Genomic DNA, 6,877 nt, shown 5'->3' on the forward strand with positions numbered 1-6,877 from the left:
TGGGCATTAACGAGAAGCTTCTTTGTGTGTTCACGGCATATGCTATATTTGTGATACCAGAAGTTCAGTTTCGTATTTTTACACAATCTATGGTAATGCAATCTTAACCTTAAGACATGTCATAGATCCTTAGAGAACCGTGTTGGATGATTCTCGGGACGTTAAATGTGCCTAGAAATAAACTTATCCATTGTTTTATTGAGTAGTGCTCTAAGACCGTCTGTCATTAAACCAACATCCAAATTTTGTAAAAATAATGCTCCAGTCATATGTCTTTAAATATCTAAATAACCCAAAATACTCACCGAGGCCGCACGTATATCTTAGCACGCAGCAAGGTGGTATCACCCTTAAAGACATTGAAAGCGAGATGGCGAGCGGAGAGTAGTAAGCATCAGCATGTACCAGCGCATCACTAATGCGAGTCACTTCCGCGACAGGGAAGTTAGATAAAACTAGATCTTGAATAGCACCGAAGCAGTTCGCAAACATGTTCTGCTGCGTAAAATTATTAAAATTGATAAAGTTGAAGAAGTAGGACGCTTTTTGACGCGTGCATTAGCTTGTACTGTTAATCATACCAGAAGGCCAGTCAACCTACGGCAGATTACAATCTCCGTAAATTTGTACGCGATATTCAGTCCTATCGATATTGTTTTCCAGGAGATGGAAGTGGTCTATAAAAATAGCAGAATCTGATGCAAGGAGAAAATAATATGATCCAATAACAATGTTGGACCAATCAGCGGAAGTCATCTCCACCCAGACCGATTCTTGATCAGTTTCTAGATTGTGACGTTTATGTGCGTTTAAAGATTGCCTGCAAGCTATAAGTACACCACCGCCGAATCTCATCTCAGAAGTATTCTTCGAAATACAGAAAAAGAAAGAAAATAGTCACAACTGGCGATAGCGTCATGAAGCCAGGTTTCGGAGAATGAAACAATATCATATTTTATGCCTAGTAGGGTAGACACAAATTCATCTCTTTTGGTTTTATGACCACGGACATTTTGGTAGTATAGGCTAAGATTTCGAGCCACGATCAGCGTGACTTTTGTTGTTCGCAGCAGCCACGTAATGACGTGAGATAGGCAGCCACCCAACAAAAGGACAAAGAAAGAGAGCCCTCCGGCCACACATTGAAACTGTTCTACACCACCAACGCTTCCTCATCAATGGTGAGATGGAACGAATTGTATATCGGATATAGCGTTTTTAGTCGCCTCCATATCACTGGTTTGTCACCGGGGGTGGTTCTTGTGGTAGCTTCAATGTCTGCGACCGTCCTGGCTGGGTCTAGACAGGACACAAACAAGCATTGCGAAGGCGGTGCACGCGGAACCGCTTTAATGGTGCAATTTCTAGCTTGACCGAATGAGGCCTCAGGCCTTGGACGACGATCCTGGTTAAAGTGAGGATGGTCAATCGCGTTGTGAGCCGTGTTGGCAGACTATCCGTTGCTCAGATGTGCAGACAAGGCGGAATCCCACCAGTCGTTGGTTTCACGAGAAAATAACGAGCTTGTCCCTCCTTGGCGCGGGCGCCCTGAGCAACATAAGCGTACGAGGGCGCCGTTCATTCCTGGGCGACGTGTGACGCATCTTTGGAAGCAGCCGCGACAGGCTTGTTGAAAACTGCTTGGCGAAGCTGAGATACTTCCACTAGTAGGGCACTGTTATCGGCACGTAGAAGCTTTACCTCGGCCGTCAATATGTCGAGCCGAGATGGCAAACGCACGAGCAGGCGAAACATTTCCGAAGAACCTCCTGCAAGTGCAGATTTACTGTTTTCCCCCTTCGCCGATGTTGGATTTCTCGTTTCCAGCGATGGGCGTAGCCCCGCCATAAGATTCGGCGCCGATCAGCATATTTGTGGAAGGATCGGCACGCCTTGAACAATCTCTGCATTTCCAGGTGCTTTTTCCCGACTGCATAAAGATATCGTATTCTTCGGCCTGAATATCTAAGCACTTGCAGCGGAACCGGCGAGTGCATGATGCACAGTGTAAAAATTGTTGCCTGCCGAAAAACTGAGCAGAGCAGGAATCGCAGCTGTCCTTGCTCCCTGTGATAAGCGCAGCTTATGACGGAGAGCAAGGGCGGGGAGCAAGGATATAGGGAGCAAGCACGGGCAGCAAGGACATAGCAAGGAGCAAGGACGGGGAGCAAGGATATAAAGCAGCGTTAAGATAATCTTCGTCACATTACGCATAATGGAAATTAGGCTTACAAAAAATTGTATTTTTCTATACCCGAATTTAAGAAGTTTTTATGATGCAACGCCTACGTTTCTTATTGTCTTTAATCTGTAAACAACAGAAATATATGCACAATTCTACCGTTTTGTATTACATCGCCAAGCCGGTGATTTATCTTTAGAAACCAAAAGGGACGTTTTTCTTTTTTTTTTTTTTTAAGAAATTCAAGTAGTAGATAATAATTTCATTTGCCCACGTAGACACACCGTAATCATTTCGCGAATTCAAAACCCTCTGAGATGAAGAGGGGTGCCTTGATTCGCGTTCTGTGCAGAAAGTGCGACATTTTGTGTGATCTTAATAAATACTGCCAAATGGCATCTCTTGACGTTCATACCCTACCCCATATGCATTAATATTTTCATGAAATTACGAGTTTCTGAAACAAAAACAAAAAAGCTAAATAGAAATGGGTAGCACCTCCCCCCCCCCCCCCCCCCCCCCCCCCCCGCTTTTCTCCGCTCCAACTTGTGGCCAGAGGATCGTCCCTATAATATTCTGAGACCCACTCAGGGGCTGGTATAGCAGGTACAGCACACGAAATGTTAGCCGAGCCGTTGCCTGCCGTGAGCGCAAGTCAACTGCTCACGCAATGTGCTGTCCAATCTACAAGCCGCTCGATACAATTGTGACAAATAGCCAATCGACATGACCACGGCAATACTGCCGTTCCCATGACTACATTGTCAGGTTTAGTTTTGCAAAGAAGGCATAAATGAACTTTTTTTAATCTATGAAATTCAACTATGAAAACAAAAGCTATTGGGTCAATGGCATTACGTGCGTATACACTTGGGTCACATTGCAGTCGGTGACAGAATAAGTACCCAGTACGTGCTCTAACTGAAGCAGGAGCTTCCTGCCTTTGGCACACTTAGTCGCACGCTCAGTCAGAGCCCGTTCGGCGGCGTGCCGAAGGGGTAACATTTACTGGGGTGTCAGCCTGTCATCGCCTATAGTGCCAGTAAGCTCGTCTGATGTAAGATATATCCCAACCAATTATGGTTGCACTCCCCCGTCGAGATGATGACATTCTCTGCGATACGGTAGACAACAAACGTAACGTCGCAGAATCCCTTGCCACGGCAGCATTCGCTGTATTTGAGTATTTTGTAACACGAGTATACACCACCGGTGGTGACCTCAGCACGTACACAACCGTTGCTCGACGAGTTTGCACAGTACTCCTCCACTCAAATGATATGAACCGATATAAAATATGGCAGGCTTGGATATGGGTCCGCCTGAACTTACAGAAACAGGCGGAGAGAGGACGGGTTCAAGCTGCCTAATCACTAATATGTACCAGCTAGCTAAAGTGCAATATGTAAGCAATGCCATGATAAGTTGGAGTGCCGCTCTACTCTTCAAGCGAGTTAAAATATGCAATATATGTTTAAATTTGTATGAAATTTGTTTTAGATTATACGAACCTAATATTGGCTACGAATAAAATTTGGAAGTGATAAATGGATACTATAATACTTAAAGTTCGACTTAATCATACCGCATTTATATCTAGAATTACGAGAGCTTTAATTATTGTTGAACTGCACGCGCCTTCAGAGCTTGCCTTCGGGGTGACATAGTTAGAGAGTGTCACTTCGCTGCTTGGCTGATAGACCGTGACATGGAATGTTCGTCTGAAACGGGTACAGGAGGAAATGAGGCGGTGGTTAGACGACACGAACGACAGTCCGTGTTCACTTACCCATTGGCCCGTACCCCCCCCCCCCCCCCCCCTGCCTATGTTTTTGCCTCCCTAAACAGCGGCACACGGTGGGGCCTCTTTGCAAAACGCGACCACGACTTTATCGCCGTCTCTATATATGCTCAACAGCGCACGAGGGCTCGGCCAACACACTTACGAGCCAGCGGTCCAAAAAGTACTTCCTAATTGCCCGTCCTGCCTCTACGGGCGCGCGCGCGTAGACGACAATGGCGGCGGCGTTCAGCAGCGCATGCAACTTGAAGAATGAGCTCGCACGGCTGCCGTCATTCCGCGCTCCATTTACCTTGGTATTGGCGCTGCGCATTCCGCCAGGCGGCGGCAGAATCGCAAGGCGCCGACGACGCATGCCACGTCGCGGTTTCCAGCGTGCCGACGTTGCCAGTGCTCGGCGAGAGTGCTGGAGTGCTCTGCGCACTCCAGAGGCCTTTGGCACGCAATGCGAAGCTCGCGCCGATGCCTCAAAACACTCGCGAACACTGCGGTCCTCCGTTGAACTGTTTGTGCAGTCGCGCGAGGACGCCACCAGGTAAAATAGGGGGTTGTAAATGTATGAGCTGCATCCCTTTTCTTCTTTCTTTTTTTAGGGTTTACTGGTAGGCTCCATTTGAGAATTCCGTGATTAATGAAGTTCGTTAAAGTGCGCTCATCTGATTGGCACTCGCCAAAACTTTATTTCTCCTGCTTGTATGAAATTAATAAAAATTTAGTGTTATTGTGACCGAATATTTAACCAAGCACAAATTTTAAAAAAGTGAGCAAAAAAGAAGTAAGAAAACATATGATATTAGACATTCCACGCCAAAGGAGAACCGGCCAGGTTTTTGTATCTCTGCGCTATGTGCGACAAAAATAATTTTGATAAAGAAGCCTCTGAAATCCAAGAAAATCATTTTTTGTGAAATAAATAAATTATTTCTTTGCTGATATTATGCTTTAAATTTCTAGAATCTGCATAAATAAAGTGTAGTTAAGAAAAAAAAAAAAACATTGGGAAAAAAAAAGCAGATGGGTAGCACAGAAGTTTAGGTTGGAGCGTTATTACTTAATAACATGCCATATCTTACAATGAACTAGGATCGTTGAAAGAAGCCATTTTAGGTCGACATAAGAGCGAAAAAAAAAGAGACTTTAACGATTTCTTTATTTTTAATCATACTGAACTTGGGTGTTAGTTGCAATACTTTTTTCGTTTGCTCTCATAGAACCATTATTTGCCTTCCACGCGGTAAACAAGCCTCGTTGTGTAGCGTTTTAATTAAATTACAAATTCGCCAGTTGATGCAGAAACGTCCTTATTGAGAGCCAGAAAGATCAATGTGGGAATCGGTACCCGCCAATTTCGAAAAAAGCCAAAAAGTTCAATCTACCTCACTCATCTCTTTAAGATATAAAATATTAGACAAGTACTTTTTTTGTTTTTGATAACGAAAACGCGACATTGGAAACAAGCAGACAACATGAAAATTTTGAAACCAACACGCTCAACCATCTACATTGTACTCTTTGTTGTTGCTAATAAATGTTTATTTTTTTTTTTTTTAAGAAGAGTTTCTCCGACTTTTTAAGATGAGTTTCTCCAGGCGCCCGCCTCGTCAGCGACGCGCGCTGGCGTTCGCCAGCGAAGCGTCAACATTGTGAGACGCCACCGCAAGGTCTTCAACGCTCCCCTGAAAGCACGTTTTGTTTAGTTGAAGTGGACATCATCCTTTATTCCACGCATCCGTATTCTCTTTGCATTATGTAATGATACTGGCGTTTTAATTTCATTCTACTTCCGCACAAGTAACTGCAGACGACCACAGGCATGAATTGCCTGGTTCCCGAGTTTGTGAATGCATACTGCGCGTCGGCGTCGTCTGTCGTATGTCGAGATGTAAAAACAATTCAGACCGGATAGCTAGCTCTTCACTGATGCGAAATGGTAACAGTGATGTCGCTTTTTTATTGAACTTGTATGCATTTCAAAAAGACATGCAGTGCTACGAAAAAATAAAAAAAAAAGATGTTTACAATGCTTTGTAATGCCGAATGAGAGCGAAGCTCTTGAGGAGGAGAAGGGGAGGGTACAGAGGGGAGCGTATGCCCCTCCCCCCTCCCCTCCTGCTGCCCTCCCATTTAGCGGGAAATTTTTGCTAAATGTCCTGCTACATATGCGGGGAACTGTTTCCGCTAAATCTTGCACAAAATCTTTTCATCTAAAAGGACTTTTCTGCTAAATTTTCTTTTGTTAAATATTGCGGGGAATTTTTTCCGCTAAATTTAAGGGCATAATTTTTCGCTAAACTTAGCGGGCAAATTGTTCAGCCAAGTGTTGAAAGTTGGGCGAGTTGGTGAGATGACATGATGAACAGAACAGCGCACATAAAGACAAGGACCTGCATGTTCCTTTTCTCTGTCCTTGTCTTTGTGTGCGCTGTTCTGTTCATCATGTTCCGCCAAGTTTAGTTGGAATAGTATCGCGCCAAAGTTCCCGGGGAAATTATTTCCCTAAATTTAGCGGAAAATATATTTGTTAAATTTAGCGGGAAATATTTCCCCACTACATTTGTCGGGAAAGTTTCCCCGCTAACTTTAATGAAAAAAAGATTGCCCGATATTTTTTGCAAAAAAACTTTCCTGCAAAAATTAGCGGAGAATGTTTCCTTTAAATTTAGTTAGGAACTCTTCCCGCTAAATTTAGAGGGAAAATTTTCCGCTAGTTTTTACAAGAATTTTTTCCGCTTCATTTAGCGGGGATAGCGGTGAAATTCTCCCGCTAAATTTAGCGGGCAATATTTTCCACTAAATTTAGCGGGGACATTTTCCTGCTAAATTTAGCGGGGAAGTTTTACAGCTAAATTTGCAGGGAAAATTTCTCTTCTAAATTAAGCGGTAAATCGTTTCCA

This window comes from Ixodes scapularis, unplaced genomic scaffold (assembly GCF_016920785.2).
Source record: "Ixodes scapularis isolate PalLabHiFi unplaced genomic scaffold, ASM1692078v2 PGA_scaffold0__279_contigs__length_252992795, whole genome shotgun sequence".
Taxonomy (NCBI): Eukaryota; Metazoa; Arthropoda; class Arachnida; order Ixodida; family Ixodidae; genus Ixodes; species Ixodes scapularis.